Raw genomic sequence first — 17,400 nt, forward strand, 5'->3', positions numbered from 1 at the left:
GGACTCGGGGAAGGTGGCTGACACAAAGTTCCACTTCCGGCTAGCTGGAAGGCAATTTCAAACTCGCAGCCTTGCCAATAATACAAAATATCACAATCCATTGATGTGGTTATGACTGCCATTAATCACCAATTATCATTTCTATCAAATAAAAAAGACACACGCAGCCCCAAACAAAGTTGCATCTGCCGCTGGCAAATTAATTTTTTTCCCGACTTATGAACTGCTTTCTCTTTGCTTAACAAATGTGAAGTATCTGTCCGGGCCACAAGCCCACAGACCTTGCCCTGGGTCTGTCCATGTGGTGGATGGAAATAATTAGATACTTTTTCTTTTAACTAGTACAGCCTGGCTGTTCAAATTAAATTTTAGGTAGAAGAGTGTGCAGGTTTGTCACAAACAAAACCATTTTGATGCCATTAAGTGCACATTAATGTTGAGATTCTGCCAGCAGCCACTTATACAGAAAACATCCGTGGTAATATATTACCGAAGAACTCGGAATCAATATCAAATACAGGATTACACCTGCCTCTACCCAGTCATTAATCCTCCAGCCACGCAAACTTTATTAGGGAGGCAGAGAGCAAAAGGGAATCATTTCCCTCTGAAAATCAGACTGAGAACAACAGGTTTATGTTCATAAGTCATAGGAGCAGAATTAGGCCATTCGGCCCATTAAGTCTACTCCACCATTCAATCATGGCTGATCTATCTTTTCCTCACAACTGATTTCTCCTGCCTTCACCCTATAATCTTTGACACCCTTACGAATCAAGAATCTTTCAATCTCCACCTTAAAAATACCCAATGACTTGGCCTCCATATCTGTCTGTGGCAATGAATTCCACAGATTCACCATCCTCTGACTGAAGAAATTCGTCATCATCTCCTTTCTAAAAGTACATCCTTTCATTCTGAAGCTATGGCCTCTTGTTCTAGACTCTCCCACTAATGGAAACATCCTGTTCACACACTGTTCACAATCTTATTATTATTATTATTATTATTATATCCAGGCCTATCCAGGTTAATGTGAGCTTTATCGTGCAAGAGCTCAGGGGAGGTTTACAATGATCAACGTCTAAAGGACAGAAAATAACATTTAATCAACAACAAAAAAATCAATAAATTAATAACCACTTTACTAGTGCAAAAAAAACCTCCAAGTTTTTAGTGCAACCAAACACAAAAACAAATTAGACATAAGCTATACATAAAATTTCTGAAAGAAAGAAGATAGCACAAAAAACAAGATGTTAACATAAAAATACAATTAGAATTAGAATTGATTATTCATAATTTCCTAACTAACTGATCCCTTTGAAAATGCAATAAAATCAGAAACCACTGCAGATATACAGCAGGTCAATACTTTGGATTAGATCAATACCGAAGATAGACACAAAATGTTGAAGTCACAGTAGGTCAGGCAGCATCTCTGGAGAAGAGGAAGAGGTGACATTTCGGGTCAGAACCCTTCCCCATTGATACCATTTTCATGTGCATAGAAAAAGACATGAGCACAAAAAAAATATTAGATTTAAAAAAACAAGTCCACAGTTGTGCAAGAGATGACCATGGCATTCTGTTATCAGGTTTACAGCTGAAACATTGACAATTCCTTTCCCCACAGATGATTGAAGGCTCTGGACCAGAGGACACAGCCTAAGAATAAATACTCATCTCCAATTCCTTTAGAATGGAGATAGGGAGGATGTTCTTTAGCCGGAAGGTGGTAAATCTGTAGAATCCATTGCCAGAGATGGCAGTGGAGGTCAACTAAATGGGTGTTCTTAAAGCGGAAATTGACAGGTTCTTCATAAGTAAAGGCGTCACAGGAGAAGACAGGAGAATGGGGTTGAGACGGAAAATTAGATCGGCCATGATCAAATGGAAAACAGACTTGATTTGCCAAATGGCCTAATTCTGCTCCTATGGCTTGTGATCTTATACTGCTCGACCCACTGAGTTCCTTCAGAAGATTTGGCGTTGCTTCATTTTTTGAAAGACTGGATCAGTTACTCCATAAAAAGTGACATTGTTTCAGGAACACAATGGATGCATTATATTCTGATGAGCACAACTCGATATACTTTTTACTTTATTCTGGTCTTTGGGGAAAAATTTGATTTAGTATTTAAGGAATTCAAAAGCTTATTTTACAGCAGAGAAGCCTTGTCTGCCATAAACAATATTACAACATTCTCACAGTATTGTGCACTGTTCTGGCCACCCCATTACAGGAAGGATGTGGAGGATTTGGAGAGGGTGCAGAAGAAGTTTACCAGGATGCTGCCTAGAGTACGGCATATAAGCTCCAAGGAGAAGTTGGACAGACTTGGATTGTTATTTCTGGACCGCTGGACCCGATCGTTGAAAAGAGACCCGATAGAAATATAGTTTAGTTTAGTTCAGTTTTGTTTATTTTCACGTGTACCGAGGTACAGTGGAACGTTTTTGTTTTGTGCTACCTAGTCAGCAGAAAGACTACTATACATGATTATAATTGAGCCGTCCACAGTGTACATGTACATAGAAGACAGGATAAAGGGAATAATATATAAAGTCCAATAAAGATAGTCCGAGGGTCTCCAGTGAGATAAATGGTAGCTCAGGACTGCTCTCTAGTTGTTGATAAGATAGTTCAATTGCCTGATCAGCTGGGAAGAAACTGTCCCTGAATCAGGAGGTGTGCGTTTTCACACTTCTGTACCTCTTGCCTGATGGGAGAGGGGAGAAGAGGGAGTGACTGGGGTGAGACTGGTCCTTGATTATGCTGGTGGCCTTGCCGAGGCAGCGTGAAGTGTAGATGGAGTAAAGATCGTTACATGTGACAATAAACTAAATCATACTGAACAAAACATAATTAAAACGGGGAGTGAACAAAGTTACTGTTCTTCATTCATGCACTTTTCTGCCCACAAGACATTTGTTGAATATTTTATTAAAGTTATTTTAATAGAAATTATGAATATTCATAAGGCAGCACAAAAATGTAATTTTAAATTGAATAATGCTTTTGTTACAAAGATAAAGTTAGTTCAAAAGATACTTCTTTTGAAATTATGGGTGCAATATTCTGGGAATTAATACTTCTCCCAAACTGGAGACTAAATTCTTGTACATATAAAGAAGGTATATGTGCACCTTTAAGAGGTAGTTTGCCTTTTTCTATCACCTCCGGGAGTGGCACACTGGTGCAGTGGCAGAGTTACTGCTTCACAGCGCCAGAGACCCGGGTTTGATCCTGACTACGGGTGCTGTGTGTACTGAGTTTGTACATTCTCCCTGTTACTGCGTGGATTTTCTCCGGTTTCCTCCCACATTCCAAAGACGTTCAGGTTTGTAGGTTAATTGGCTTTGGTAAAATTGTAAATTGTTCCTAGTGTGTAGTATAGTGCTAGTGTACGGGGGTGATCGCTGGTCAGCACAGAATCGGTGGGGTGAAGGGCCTGTTTCAGTGCTGCATCTAAAGTCTATATCACAAAGTTTGCTGCTATTACTGTATCTGCTGAATGTTTGCAAATGATCACTTACTTAACATCTTTCAGGTAAAGAATATGAGCAAAAGTGCAAAGACCTTTCATTAGAGCTGTCATGGAAGTATAGGACAGTGTTTCTGATCACAATGTTCAGTTGCTAGAAAATCATGGAATAAGTGTGGCAAAATATTTCAATGCAGTCGCACTTGCTATTAAAGACACCCTCAATTCTACCTTAGTCTACATTATGGGGGCGGCACAGTGGTGCAGCTGGTAGACCTGCTGCCTCACAACGTCAGAGATCTGGGTTTGATCCTGACCTCGGGTGCCGTCGGTAAGTGGAGTTTGCACATTTCTCCTGTGACCGCGTGGGTTTCCTCCGGGCGCTCCTGTTTCCTCCCACATCCCAAAGACATGCGGCTTTGTAAGTTAATTGGCCCTCTGTAAATTGCCCCTCGTTTGTAGCGAGTGGATGAGAAAGTGGGATAACATAGAACCAGAGTGAATGGTTACTCGATGGTCAGCGTGGATTCAGTGGACTGAAGGGTCTGGTCTTTAAACTGCTGTATCTTTAAACTAATACAAATTATAAATGTTGCTGAAAGAGATGGTCAAATCAGAATTCTACTTACAGAATGGAATCAGTATAATGTTCAAGAGAAACTAAATTTTGTTATATCTTCGCATAATTCATTAATGTTACATTAATTAGCAGACGTATGAAAATAAGGAGTTGCTATGGCAGACTGCATGTTAATGTAATGCACGTTTGTTTTTGCACCGGCATTGAAGAAAAATCACCAGGAAAAAGTCTCTGAAGATTTGAATGAGAGTCATGGTGAATGTTTTCATTTTGATATTTTCATTGTAATCCTTTGGAAGTCATGCAAAAAGCTCCGATTTAAAAATCTTTTTTAAAATCTTTGCAGGATTATATTTTATATTTCTGAACTTCTTCATCCTGTTTACGAGAAGAAAGATAAATTGCAGCTCTGTGCTGGCCTTTGACTGTTTCCTATACAGTGGTGAATACTGCCCGATCCATCACAGGTACTGACCTCCCCACCATAGTAACAAGTAACAAGTAGCCTTTATTGCCATTCAGACCTGAAAACTGTAATGTCCAGGTTCAGCAGCAGCTTTCTCCCTGCAGTCTTCAGGCTATTAAATACTTCAACCTCCAAATAAGCTCTGAACAACATACATTTGCGAGCACTGGTTTTGTCTTTTGCACTATTATTGTTTATCTGCATGATCTATGAGTGTGTATATATATGTGTGTGTCATTTTTTTGTTTATTTTACTGTACATATATAATAGACAAAAAAAACGATGGATATATATATATATCGACCGTTTCGTTTGTTTATTATATTGTTTACAGAGTACTATTTACATATCTGTTGTGCTGCTGCAAGTAAGAATTTCATTTTTCTGTTTGGGACATATGACAATAAAATACTCATGACATTTTGCAGAAGTGATTCTTGGTGTGAAGGATTCTAGGATTCTGTGAACGTGTTACTTAAGTTTCTTTTTAAGGGTGCAGCTGGTAGAGATGCTGCCTCATATCACCAGGGTTCGATCCTGACCTCGGGTGCTGTCTGTGTGGAGTCTGCACATTCTCCCTGTGACAGCGTGGGTTTCCTCTGGGTGCTCCGCTTTCCTCCCACATCCCAAAGACATGCGAGTTTGTGGTTAATTGTTCCTCTGAAAATTGCTCCTTAGTATGGAGCGAATGGATGAGAAAGTGGAGCAGGTCTCGAGCCAAAATGTCACCTTTCCCTTTCCTCCTGAGATGCTGCCTGGCCCGCTGAGTTACTCCAGCTTTTTGTGTCTATCTTCGGTGTTAACATGTGATCGATGGTCAGTGCGGACTCGGTGAGCTGAAGGGCCTGTTTCCATGCTGCATCTCTAAACTAATCTAAACTATTTGCATAAAATGCAGTCTTCTCTGTATAGTTTACTATTTCTATCAAAACAGTAACAGAAATACCACACCACTGTTTTAAGCCATGTATGCAGCAAAAGTATTCTACATCAATGTCCCACAGAACAATTTTCAAGTCTAGCAATGTTCTGAAAGGTTTCCAAATTGGGAGGCTAAGAGTTCAGTTGAGGTCACCGCAAAATATTATGTGCTGCTTGCTTACTCCTGTCTGCGTTTATTTTGAAAAGGAATGAACGGTTAATCATTTCAAACTGGCTTTGGGGTTTATGTACAAGTGAGCCTTGCCCATGTTTAGGCAAAAATATTGGCTGCCAACAGTGGAATCACATAATCTGCTTCCTGTTGTGAAATTGAAATGAATTTATCTAAATGTTTCAGAAGAATTTTATCACAGGATATATCTCGAAATTATAAGGGGAAACTAACTCCAAGACTGTCCCGGTTCTTTAGTGTAACAGCAAATTATATCCATAAGTAGACATTTCCGTCGGCCATGAAGTGAGTGATGTGCAGTATGTCACGCACCGACACCAGGGATGGGATCCACAAAAATGTTACAGTACAGAAGTCGGGACATTGTGTTACCACTGCACAAGACCACATTTGGAGTTTAGAGATACAGTACTGAAATAGGCCCTTCGGCCTACGCCGACCATTGATGACCCGTACACTTTACATTTTCTGCTGTGCTGCTGCAAGTAAGAATGTCATTGTTCTATCTGGGACATATGACAATAAAACACTCTTGATTCTCTAACACACTAGGGACAATTTACAGAGGCCAATTGATCTACAAACCAACATGTCTTTGGAATGTGGGAGGAAACCGGAGCACCTGGAGAAAGCCCACGCAGTCACAGGGAGAACATACAAGCTCCGTACAGACAGCATCTGTAGTCAGGATCGAACCCGGATCTCTGGCGCTGTGAGGCAGCAACTCTACCGCTGCGCCACTGTGCCATCCACAGCCAAAAAGTAGAGCTTTGTATTGAGATAATTTGTGAGAAAATGATTCTTGCACCATTAATGCAATCATTAAGCAGCCAGCAATTCTCTCACATAGGAGCTTGCCTACCTAGTCGAGGGTAATATCCTTTTAAACAACTGTACCTAAGTCAGGAAGTCCTGTAGCAGCTTTATAGGACTTTGATGAGACTGCATTTAGTGCAGTTCTGGTCACCCCATTACAGGTAGGATGTAGATGCTTAGGAGTGGGCGCAGAAGAGGTTTATGCCTTGATTAGAGGGTATTAGCTACTTGTTGAATAGACTAGGGTTGTTTTCTCTGGTAGAGAGTCAAGAGACCAGAGAATCAAGAGTGTTAAATTGTCACGTGTACTGGCAATGGAACAATAAAATTCTTACTTGCAGCGGCATAGCTGGCCTGTAAACATGGTATGCATAGATAACATACCATTTAAAAAAAAATCAATAATTAATAAACAATGCTAGTGCAAAAGAAGCACAATGTCCTTAGTGCAAGCATGACAGTCAATAGTTCATAGTTTAGTTATTGTTATGTGGTATTCAAGAGCAAGATAGTTGTTGGAAAGAAGATGTTCTTCCCAAAAGGGGCAATTGTCTCCATGAGTACCTCTGGAGACAGTCCCAATAGCATTTCTATGTTCAATTGGGTTTAAACTCTTGCATTTACCAGCTGATAAGAACATTAAGGAAAACCATTTATGTTGAAAAGCATAAATGTACAAGAGTAATTTATGAACATAAATCACCAGAGATTGCAAGTTATTTATTTCAGATTTGATCACTTAATGTTGTCTAACCTCCACTGTAATAATATATAGTATTATTTATTTATTTGCTCATTCACTTTATGGTTCAATAAATTTAGTTAGGTAAGAACTCTTCTTCTGAGTTGTTCCAAAGTGCTTCACCAGCATAGAGTCTGAAGAAGGATCGAGTCATAGAGTCATATAGCACAGAAACAGGTCCTTCAATCTTCAATGTGGATGACACAGTGGCGCAGCGGTAGAATTGCTGCCTTACAACACAAGAGACCTGGTCATGGCTACAGGTGGTGTCTGTACAGAGTTTTTACATTCCATCTGTGACCGTGTTAATTTTCTCCGGGTGCTCCGGTTTCCTCACACACTCCAAAGACGTACTGGTTTGTAGATTGATTGGCTTCAGTAAAAAAATTGTATAATGTCCCTAGTGTGTAGGATAGTACGAGTGATCGCTAGTCAGCGCGGACTCTTGGGCCGAAGGGCCTATTTCCACACTGTGTCTCTAAAGTCTAAACCCAACTTGACCATGCCTCATTCTGCTCCTATGTCTTAAGGTCTTATTATATATTTTCTATGTTGTATAGTCAGAGTGATAGAGCACAGAAATACGTCCTTTGGCCCAACTCGTCCAACTAAGATGCCCCATCTAAGCTCGTCCTATGTGCCCACATTTGCCCCATATCCCTCTTGACCTTCCCTATCCATGCTTCTGTCCAAATGTCTTATAAATGTTGTTACTGTACCTGTCTCCACTACCTCCTCTGGCAGCTCATTTCAGTTTAAATCTGCCAGCTAGGAAAGTTCAGATTTGCAAGGATTAGATTCAACAGCTAAAATAAATGAAAAAAGACTTTGTGCACAATGAGTAATAAGGGAAAATTAACTTGAGGTTGTAGAAAGGAAACATGTCAGTTCATACTTGAAAAATTTACGTCAATTTATCAACTATTCCAGATATGAACCTTTGCCAGAAATGGGTTGCTATACATTTTTTAATATAAAATTAAAAATAGCAGAGGCAATGAAAAGATCCTTGTTTTTTTGCCAACTACCATTTCTTATTAAAACTATAAGTAAAATTTAAGATAAAATTTCAATTATTTTAAGCAGCTAACAAGGCAGAATTCTGGTCAGTGCTTCCAGCCTTCATTCCCCCTCCCCCCCCCCCCCCCCCCCCCCCCTCACAGTCTAGAGACAATTGGGCTATTTTTTCCTTGCTGAAAAAATATTAATTTAGGAATAGGCTTCCTGAAACGACGAGAAGAAAAAGTAAGTAAAGCGGAATCTTTAAAACTTTTCTTTTTGGATGACTCCCAAAATATAACTAAATGAGGGGAATTGACGAGCAGAGAGAACTTCAGACTATTCTTTCCCACAGACTGGAAATGAAACAAAACAAAAAATGTTAAATCTGTAAACAAGTTAAGAATATAATAATTCTACTAATACTGTGCTGAAGTCCATATTTGCTGTTTTGAAATTGAAGATGCTGGTTTAGTTTAGTTTATTATTGTCACATGTATCGAGGTACAGTGAAAAGCTTTTTGTTGAATGCTATGATTACAATCAAACCGGCCACAGTGCACAGATACAGGATAAACTGTAGTGCGCAAGATAATGTCCATTAAAGATAGTGCACGATAAAGTCCATTAAAGTCTGATTAAAGATCGAGTCGTCCGATTAAAGAATGGTTTACAAAAAAAAACAAATTGGTGGAGTAACACAGTGGGTCAGGCAGTATCCATGTTCTCCAGAGATGCTGCTTGCCCCCATTGAGTTACTCCAGCACGGTGTGTTTTTGCTGTATTGAATTTCAGAGAGAGATGCTCCCTTTCGTCAATGAGTCCAAATGGAGCCAGGAATAGTCCCAAATGATTCCAAGGGACAATTTAAAAGAAACTCCTTTATGTGAGAGTGGTCAAAAGGTCTGAGCCGACAAAATAAATGGATAGATACTCATGGGAAAATAGTTTTCACACGGAGAGAAACATGATGGAATAGATTACTCTATGAATCTACAGAGATGCTGCCTGAAGATGGTAACATCTAACATCAAAGATTTCCCACCATCCGGGCCGTACCCTCTTCTCGCTGTTACCATCAGGAGGGAGGTACTGAAGCCTGAAATCCCACACCACCAGGTTCAGGAACAGCTACTTTCCTACAGTTGAAGACACAGAGTGCTGGAGTAGCTCAGTGGGTCAGGCAGCATCTCTGGAGAACATGGTCACATTTCAGGTCGGGACCCTTCTTCAGACTGTTTGTGGGGGGGAGTGGGGGGAAATAAGCTGGAAGAGAGGAGGGGCAGGACAAAAGATAGCCAGAAATACGTATAATTTTAGTTTACTATATGTTATCAATGAGAATTGCGTTCAGAGGCCTGTTACGCTGCAGCAAGTTCAGTTTGGTTTAGTTTAGAGATAAGGTGCAGAAACAGGCCCTTTGGCCCACCGAGTCCAGACCGACCGTATAGGGAAAATGAGTGTTGTTAATTATCCCAGTGGTACGGGTAAGATGGGACATGAATATTACAGCCCGATATATAATCTACCAGGAATCTCCAGAGAGTACAGCGGGAGGGTGTCTAGAACCTATGGGTGTATGGAAGGAACATCCAGAAGCCGTCTTGACTAAGACTGTCCTGAGTATAAAAGTTGGGAGGTCATGTGGAAGAAGGAACTGCGGATGCTGGTTTCAACCAAAGACAGACACAGAAAGCTGGAGTAACTCAGCGGGCCAGGCAGCATCTCTGGAGAGAAATGGGTGACGTTTCGGGTCAACACTTTTCTTCAGACACTTTTTTAGAGGATAGAAGGCTGTTCTAGGGAATCCAAGAGGAGGGGGACCGGTGGAGACAGGAGAAGGGGTCATCACTGGGTGGGGAGGACTCCTTCCCATAGAAAAAGGCACAGAGGCGACGGAAGAAAAGCTCTATGTCGTGGTGGACCCAGAAATCATTGAGGTGGGGGCGGAGGGGAAAGAAGGTGAGGCCTCTGTTGAGGACAGACCATTCCGTATCAGAAGAAGGGTCTCGACCCGAAACGTCACCCATTCCTTCTTTCCAGAGATGCTGCCTGTCCCATTGTGTTACTCCATCTTTTTGTGTCTATCTTTAGTTGGGGTTTTTTACACAAAGGGTGGTGGGTGTATGGAATGAACTGTCGGAGGAGGAGGCAGTTACTATTGCAATGTTTAAGAAACATTTGGACAGTTACATGATTCGGATAGATTTAAAGGGATAATGGCTAAATGCAGGCAGGTGGACTAGTGTTGATGGGGCACGTTGATCCGAAGGTGTGGGCAAGTTGGGCCTGTTTCCACACTGTATGACTCAGGGAGGCACAGTGGCACCGCGGTAGAGTTGCTGCCTTACAACGCCAGAGACTCAGGTACGATCCTGACCACGCATGCGGTCTGTATGGAGTTTGTACATTCTCCCTGTGAATGCGTGGGTTTTCTCCGGGTGCTCCGGTTTCCTCCCACACAGCAAAGACGTACAGGATTGGCTTTGGTAAAATTGTAAATTGTCCTTCGTGTGTAGGATAGTGCGAGTGTCCGGGATGACTGCTGGTCAGAGCGGACTCGGAGGGCCGAAGGGCCTGTTTCCGCGCTGTATCTCTGAAGTCTAAAGATTCTATGACTCCAAGACAGGGCACAATAGCAGAACTAACAGAAGATTTTAAGGCAGAACTCGGTGCTTCTTTAAAGCTTGCTCTGTAAGGAGTTTCATGCGGTAACCCGATCTTGGTTGCTAGCTCCAATCCCTCTGGGATTACGTGCACTCTATTGACCAGGTCGTCCGACTGCCTTTAGGAGCGAAGTGAAAGCCACAACCTTCCTTCCCCGCTTATGGTTTGCATTAGAGCAGTTCTGCCTGGCTCCTTTCCCTTTGGCTCTTTTGGCTTCTGAATAATACACACCATTAAACTTATGACCTTCCTCCCAAAACGAGTTATTAGTTAATGCTGTTCAGGCAGATAGGAACAAATTGGTTGCTTTAATTGCAACGCAAGAAAGGGACACAGATGTCACTTACACAAACTCCTGAGAACTCTTCAGATTATCACTTAACAAGAAAAATTAATAATTTTAAAGGAACAATCTTTTTAAAAGTATGATGATTTGGGAGAAATACTTTGCCCGGCTCACTCTCTTCAGTAAAAAACATCTTCTAAGCTTTGAATTTTACTTTTAATTCTGTGCATCTGACAATATTTCTACACTGTATGTCCAATTAAATGCAACCATATACTACATTATTTTTAAATATAATTAAATAAAGCATAATAGTCATAGAATCATACAGCACAGGAACAGGCCCTTCGGCCCAACTTGTCCATTCTGACCAAGATGCCACCTGCCCGCATTTGGCCAATAACCCTCTCAACCTTTGCTATCCATGTACTTGTCTTTTAATAGACGTTGTTATCGTACCTGCCTCAGCTACCTCCTCTGCCAGCTCATTCCGTACTCATGTAAAAAATGTTGCCCCTCAGGTTCCTATTAAATCTTTCCCCCCCTCACTTTAAACCTATGCCGTCTGAATCTTGATTCCCCTAACCAGAGTAATAAACACCAAGACCACACAAAACAAAAGACATCTACATGTTGAGAACCGTTGAGAGAGAGCCCGCAACATTGGCATTAAGGCCCTTCAAACAATGCTGATGGACTTATTGTGTCTTTTCAGTATATTTTCCTTCAATTTGTACAAGGTATGTGGATAGGGTAGGTTGGTAAATGGATAGGATAGGTTTAGGGGGATATGGGCCAAACGCAGGCAGGTGGGACTCGAGTAGATGGGGCATGTTGTCTGTGTGGGGAAGTTGGCCCAAATGGCTTGTTTCCACGTTGTATGACTCTATGACTCTCTGTGAATTTCAGATTTTCTTATGCGCAGCATTATTTGATACACCTAGGAGCTCGAAATCTTCACATCTCAAAATTTATTATTTTACAACAAATACTCTGTTTACGAACAGGAAGAGATAAACGAATTACATTCAAGTTAGGTTAATTTCAGTTGGTTGGTACGTTAAAGAAATTTATTCTGAGGGATAGTATATTTTATTCTTGGAAAGATACAGATTATTCAAGAGGAGTCAGTGCAGATTTGTTCGGGGAAAGTAAAAAATAATGTGTTAGAGCAAGTCAGCGGGTCAGGCAGCATCTGTGGAGGGAATGGACAAATGACGTTTTGCGTTGGGTCCCTTCTTCAGATTGATTGGAGTAAGGGGGTGAAAGCTGGAAAAGAGTGATGGGGGTGGGACAAAGCCTGGCAAGTGATATAATAATAATAATAATAAATTTCATTTGTGGGCGCCTTTCAAAAGTCTCAAGGATACCTTACAGAATTTAACAAGAGTAAAAAACATATAATCAGAGTAAAATAAATAATAAAGACATCACCAATATGCGGATACAGGTGAGGGAGGGTGATTGGCAAATGGGTGGAGTAAGTGACCATGGCTGGAGATGAAAAGGAAACAAAAGGGTGTTGGATAAGAAGAGAAGAGGATGTGAAATGTAAAGCTGGAGAGAGATGTTGAGTTCCTCCAGCACATTGCTTTTTGCTCAAGATTCCAGCAGTTTCTGGTGTCTCCTCTTTGTTAAGCGAAAGTCTTGCCTGACTAACTAGACCATTTTTTTAAACAACGCCAACATTTTTGTTTGATAAATTCATCAGATTTCAGCATTTGAAATTTTTCAGATATATAATGAATGGGAAAAAATTGAGAGCAGAGGAAAAATAGGCCACCGATCCTTAAAAGACAGTTTGATAAGGTGGTTAAAATGACATAGTGGATATCTTATTTTATTAGCTACGGCATACAGTATAAGACCAGGACAAACAACGCAGCTTGAGTAACGTGTATCGTTCCAGTCACCACATTAATGGAAAGATGTGGAGACAAGGAATTGAAGATGCTGGAATCTTCAGCAAAACACAAAGTGCTGGAAGAACTCAACAGGTCAGGCAAAAATTGTGAGGGAATGGACAGTCGATAATCCGGAACAGGATCAATGAGTCTGAAGAAGGTTCCTAACCCAAAACTTTTGCTTCCATTTTCGTTCAGTCCCCTGTCCCACTTAGGCGTTTTTTTTGGTGACTACAGGCGACTAGGCTGTATGGTTGTGAGTAGTCTCCTCAAGTCGCCTAAAGAGTCGTAACGTTTTTCTGGTCGCTGCTGGATTTTGAAATGTTCAAAACTTTTCGGCGACTGTGAGCTTGACGTAGCTTGTCTTCTCCTGTCATAGGCGCAGTCGTAGGTTGTTGCCAGGGTGAAGCAGGTTGTCGTCAGGTGACGTTGGTTGTCGCCGGGTGCTGACTTCGGTGAATTCCATTGGCGACAACCTACGTCAACCGGCGACAGGTACCAATGACTGAATTGTCTTCAGTTGTCGCTGTCAGGGTCGTTGCTTGTCGTAGCTTGTCACGGGTGGACGTAGGTTGACTTTGGTTGTCGTAGGTTGTCGCCCATGTGGTCATAGGTGGACGTCGTAATGGATCGCCGGTTGTCGGTAGCTTGCTGTAGCTTGACGTAGACTAGGTGGTAGGCTGTCATAGCTTGTCGTAGACATTGTCGTGGGGGGGGAGGGGTCCAGTCGCCGCTTTTTTGGCGACCTGCTACGACCATGGCAACAAAGCTTTTGTTGCGGCTAACCAGTCAGCAGAAATCCATGTACTTGTCTAAATGTCTGAAGAAGGATCTCAACCCGAAACGTCGCCTGTCCTTTTCCTCCAGAGCTGCTGCCTGACCCGCTGAGGTACTCCAGCACTTTGTGAGTGGGAGAGGAGAGGCGGTCAGGTTGCTGAGAACAAAGAGAGACCCAGTGTGAGGGGACCTCCGAGAACAGAGGGACCCAGCGTGGGTGGCACCAAGAACAAAGAGGGGCCATCGGGACTTATTGTACATTGTAACTGTTGGTGCCCTATACATGGCGACATTTTGCGCACTTTGTGTATTGTATGCAAATACAAAGAATTTCACAGTACCTAGGTACATGTGGCAATAAGGTATCATTGAATAAAGTATCATTGAATCAATCTTTGGTGTAAACCAGCATCTGCAGTTCTACGTATCTACACCGTGGAGTGCAGCATGTTCCCTGTGCTCTGAGTTAGAAATGTCGCAGCACATGCTAGAAAAGTCCGTTTAAAAAAAATAATGTAATGGCTCCATTCTGACCAACTTTTGATCTTTGGAATTGGCTAACAAAAGGGTCCAAATTGATTGTCTTTGGACACAGATGTAAGCAGACACGAGAACTTTATGTTCCCAACATTTCACACATGACTGCAGCTGCCTTCCCTGCTTCAGGATATGACTGTGGAGAAAATTCTTGTCCAAATTGCAATTACTGCAATTGAAAATGATTGGATATTTCCTTGAGAAAGAATGAGATCTCCCTGGAATTTCCTCCACCACATCAGTGCAATCTTTATCAAAGACGTCGACAACCATTTCTTCGCTTCCTCCCTTCACTGGAGTTGGTGTGTCCTTTACAACTTATTTATACAAGCATTGTTTTTAAACATTGTGTTGACTACATTTGACTATGATTATGATTGGAGATAGAGCATGAAAACAGGCCGTTCGGACCACCGAGTCTACAATGACCATCCATCGCCAGTTCACACTGGTTCTATCAAAGATAGACACAAAGTGCTGGAGTAACTTGAGTAACAGTTCTGGCAGCATCTCTGGAGAAAAACGATGGGTAACATTTCAGGTCGAGACCCCTCTTCATACTGAAAGTAGGGGGCGAGATGGGTGTGAAGAGCTGGAGGATATTTTCTCGCCTCCAGCTCGTCACCTATGCTCTCCCCCACCCCCTACTTTCAGTCTGAAAAGGGTCCTACCCAAAAGGTCACCCATGCTTTTTCTCCAAAGATGCTGCCCGACCTGCTGAGTTACTCCAGCACTTTGTGTATCTTTGGTATAAACCAACTTCTTCAGTTCTTTGTTTCTACACACTAGTTCTATGTTATTCCACTTTCTCATCCACTCCCTACACACTTTGCAGGCATTTTACAGAGACCAATTAACCTACAAACCCGTACGTTTTTGGGACGTGGAAGGAAACTGAAGGAAACCCACAGGGTCATAGGGAGAAACGAGCAAACTCCACACACAGACAGCACAAGGTCAGGATCGAACCTGGGTCTCTGGCGCTGGGAGACAGCAGCTCTACCAGTTGTGCCACTGTGCCGCCCTTTAAGTAAGATATCTTTGTGGCTCCCACCTCCGCCTCCTATATTTCCTGAAGGTGCAACGCTATTATTGGGAGATGGTGCAAAGTACTTGCAGTGCTTTGTGCCTTGACAAGATGCTGTTTCTCCATGAGCAAACAAACATTGGAAAACTTCTCAATCAAGCCACTGCCAGATCTGTCAGCTACTTCCTGCCTTTGCCAAAACCAAGATTTGACGTTTAACATGCAAGGGAAAGTCCTAAAGGCCTCCTGTGCTCCAAGGAATAGAGCCCTAGCCTGCCCTATCTCTCCCTATTGCTCAGGCCCTCGAATCTTGGCAACATTGTTGCAAATCTTATCTGCACCCTTTCCATCTTAATGATATCCTTCCTAGACCATGCAGACTAAAACTGCAGTCAATTCTCCAATGAACGTTCCTTCCATAAGCTAGGGTACTGTTCAATTCACCTTTACCTCATTGCGGACATTGGACTTTGACTAAGGAACTGATGCGCTACAATGCTGAGAACTATATTCTGCACTCCATACCTTTCCCTTTGCTAAATCTATTGTACTTGAGTTTGAACTGATTGTATCTAATTATGGTTGACCTGATCTGTTAGATTGCACGCAAGTCAAAGATTTTGACTCTACCTCAGTACATGTGACAATAATAATAAAACATTTGGGCCTGACAGTGGCAACCAGAAACCCGGGTTCGATCCTGACCTAGGGATCTCTGTGTCAAACTCGGTGGGTTTTCTGCAGGTGTTGTGGTTTTCTCCCACATCTGAAATACATGCGGGTTTTTAGATTAATTAGCCTCTGTAAATTGTCCCTCGTGTGTATGGGGTGCATGAGAAAGTCGGATAACATTGAACTCCTGTGTACGGGTGGTCGATGGTCAGCATGGACTCATTGGGCCGAAGGGCCTGTTTCCTTGCTGTACAGTATCTCTAAACTAAACAAAACCTAAACAAATTTGAAATAAAATCGGGGATTCACCACAAAGGGTTAAAACAACATTGAAATGGTCAAAAGCACGAGGAGATTTCATCGCGGTGGACTGGAAAAATCCGAATCAATTTATAGCTAATTTACGAAATCAAGTGCACAATACAACACAAACCTCAGTCGGCCAAATACAATCCCGCCAATCCACACTGTGATTGCTTTAATGGTTTTTATGCTACGATCGCAGAATCTAATGGTTTTTCTTTTGTTAACACAAGTAATCATTGCCAGATGGTGATCACAGTCAGCTCGATGTACAAGATACATCTCGATGGTCCAGGTTCACTGACTGTCCCACCACACTCCCAACACCCTGGGTCTCCAATTAATGAAGCCACCAGAACCAAACACACACACTTCTACTCCGACATTCTTTATCGCCGACATCTGCCAAACAAAATGACCTGTGCTGCCTTGAATTCCAGTCGGCAGTATTCCCCGTGGATTCTGGGAGCAAGTGGAGCTGGGGAAGCTGCTATTAACTCCAAGGACCTAAAGTAAAATGGGTCTCAGGTGCTGTGGGGATAAACACATTTTTTCACACCACCCTGGTCGTGCTCTCATCTCGCTACTGCCATCGGGAAGAAAGTACAGGAGTCTGTATACTGTGACCTCCAGGTTCAAGAACAGCTTCTTCCCAACAACCATTAGGCTCTTGAACATGCACAACACGAACCTCAACTATGAACTATCTAGGGTTGTACTAAGGAGTTTTTTTTTCATTAGTATGTTGGTTATTAATATAATGAATATTTGTTATTATACATTATCTACGTGTATTGTGTTTACAGGACTGCTAAGCTGCTACAAATAAGAATTTCATTGTCGGTACATATGACAATTAAACTCGTGACTCTTGACTTGGGAGTAACAGGACATATCAACAAAATAGTGGCTTCAATGTGGTAAAATGTCCAAAAAGCTTCATGGGGAAGGTGCCCAACAGACGCACAGTGGACAAAGCCGCTGCCTCGCAGCACCAAAGATTCAGGTTTGATCCTATTCT

At 41.9% G+C, this 17,400-nt stretch overlaps 1 protein-coding gene across 2 annotated transcripts in view; it reads right to left on the reverse strand.

Moving 5' to 3' along the window:
* Nucleotides 1-17,400, reverse strand: part of eefsec (eukaryotic elongation factor, selenocysteine-tRNA specific) — a 268,852-nt gene that overhangs the window by 141,296 nt on the left and 110,156 nt on the right. The gene's annotated exons all lie outside the window — the stretch shown is intronic.

Source organism: Amblyraja radiata, chromosome 18 (genome assembly GCF_010909765.2).
Source record: "Amblyraja radiata isolate CabotCenter1 chromosome 18, sAmbRad1.1.pri, whole genome shotgun sequence".
In the NCBI taxonomy this organism is placed as follows: domain Eukaryota; kingdom Metazoa; phylum Chordata; class Chondrichthyes; order Rajiformes; family Rajidae; genus Amblyraja; species Amblyraja radiata.